Source organism: Apus apus, chromosome Z, assembly GCF_020740795.1.
Source record: "Apus apus isolate bApuApu2 chromosome Z, bApuApu2.pri.cur, whole genome shotgun sequence".
NCBI lineage: Eukaryota > Metazoa > Chordata > Aves > Apodiformes > Apodidae > Apus > Apus apus.
In genome coordinates, this window is record NC_067312.1 from 53,971,560 (window position 1) to 53,973,907 (window position 2,348).

Below are 2,348 nucleotides of genomic sequence, written 5' to 3' on the forward strand. Positions count from 1 at the left end.
CTGACCCCCCCCCGTGGGAGGCTGAGTTAGACAGACAGCAAAATTGGCCAAAGATATTCCATTCCATATATCTACGTAAGCTCAGAGGAAGGACAGAGATCTTAGAAGACAGCTTCCTCCTTCTTCTCGCCTGCTCTCTTCCGTCCATGGCCGGCGTCCGGGGAGGACTCTGGCTCATCCATCACCGCCGACCCTTAGGCTCGAGCTCTCCTGACCCTCATAACTCTCCGCTTTCTCCAGCAGCGGCTCCGGGATTTCTCGGGACTCTTGCCAGTTCAGGGGAGTGCTGTGGGAGTTGCTGGGGGTGGGGGGAGGCGAGAGGCTTTTGCCCATATCTGAATATATCTGTATATAATTGTATATATTTTCTTGTGTGATTCATTAGTGTTTTAATTAAAGCTGTGTAGTTTAGTTTTCAATCCAGCCAAGTCTCTCTCCTTTTCTCTCTCTCCTTCCCTGACTGGGTGGGGGGGGGAGGGGATCGAGAGCATTGTTGTCGGACCTGAGTCAAACGGTGACAACAATATTAATTGGTAGCAGAGGATGGTTTCGATCCATCGACCTCTGGGTTATGGGCCCAGCACGCTTCCGCTGCCCGGCTAGCTCAGTCGGTAGAGCATGGGACTCTTAATCCCAGGGTCGTGGGTTCGGGCCCCACGTTGGGCGCCAATTAATATTGTTGTCACCGTTTGACTCAGGTCCGACAACAATACTCTCGATCCCCTCCCCCCCCCCACCCAGTCAGGGAAGGAGAGAGAGAAAAGGAGAGAGACTTGGCTGGATTGAAAACTAAACTACACAGCTTTAATTAAAACACTAATGAATCACACAAGAAAATATATACAATTATATACAGATATATTCAGATATGGGCAAAAGCCTCTCGCCTCCCCCCCACCCCCACAGCACTCCCCTGAACTGGCAAGAGTCCCGAGAAATCCCGGAGCCGCTGCTGGAGAAAGCGGAGAGTTATGAGGGTCAGGAGAGCTCGAGCCTAAGGGTCGGCGGTGATGGATGAGCAGAGTCCTCCCCGGACGCCGGCCATGGACGGAAGAGAGCAGGCGAGAAGAAGGAGGAAGCTGTCTTCTAAGATCTCTGTCCTTCCTCTGAGCTTACGTAGATATATGGAATGGAATATCTTTGGCCAATTTTGCTGTCTAACTCAGCCTCCCACGGGGGGGGGGGTCAGAGATCTCCCCATAGTGTCTGAGCCGGCAGAGTGAAGGTGTAACCTTGAAGCCTCAGTAGTTAGAAAAACATTCCACTGTCTTATCAGCCTAGCAGAACACACAGTTGCTAGCTAAAAGAAAGCTTACTGAAGGAAGAAAAAGTCAGTGAAAAGAAAAATTGGCTTAATCCTGGCTCAAACCAGGACATCCCTCTTTAAAAAGAGCCATCCTCCCAGAGCCAAGCAGTAACAACCATTTGATCTAAGCTCATGAGGCTGTGGATTAGGTGGGTCTACACTGCAAAGACTAAACAATTGATACTTAACCAAGCAAGCTTGAAATGAGCTTCTTTGGAGGCCATTAGCAAGCAGGTGAGGAGACACTGCAGGTTGCAGATGGCTCTCAGCTTCTGGGGAGGTGTGGGGGGTTTCTGCCCATCCTGAACCCTGTACTGCTGTGTGAGATGCAGGACAGACAGGACAAGCAGTGCTCTCATCCTCTTGCACCATGAGCTGAGTCTAGCCTGAAGGAGTGATGCTGTTTGTACAGCAGGGAAAAAGCATCTGGCCCGTCGCAGAAGGGTTGAGTTGTTGCTGCAGCAGCCCTGGGGTGAAGGAGGTTTTGGAACCCTAAAGGGGTGCTTCTGGCATAGCCAAAGGGGTGTTTATTATGCAAAGACAGTTGGAGAGGAAAGTTAAGGCATGCAAGAAGTGTAGGGAGGAACTTGGGAAGAGCACTGAGATGAACTGAAGACGGAGACTGGTGTGCTGAGGAAGCTGTGGCTCAAGCTTTCCTTCATGGTCTAGGTGGGAGTCACTGTCAGCATTTGAAAAATGACACAACAGTCCTGTGTCTTTCCTAAGGGGAACCAGATCCTCTCAGTGCTTTGTTGCACTAGAAAACAGGTGGGAGATCAGGCACTCTGCCAACTGAGTTTCTGAGAGTTGCGCTTGCTTGTGGAATTCCATGGCAAGGGTTCTCCTAGGTAAAATTAAAGTAGGTGTCTGAGACAATCACTTTAATCCTCACATCCCTTAGCTCTCAGATTGTCTGTACTTCCTCCGTAGCAATTGACACTTAAGCCACAAGTGCAAATTGCCACAGCATGTTTTCTTAGGTTTGATGGAATGAGGAAAGAGTTCAAATCACATTGATACCTCATCATTTTGCACTGCTAGT

The 2,348-nt window shown here is 49.7% G+C and overlaps 1 non-coding gene across 1 annotated transcript; it reads left to right on the forward strand.

The window, feature by feature from the left end:
• Positions 1-593: 593 nt before the first annotated feature.
• Positions 594-666, forward strand: TRNAK-CUU (transfer RNA lysine (anticodon CUU)). The gene has a single exon. It is a non-coding gene; the product is annotated as a tRNA-Lys (tRNA).
• Positions 667-2,348: the final 1,682 nt, after the last annotated feature.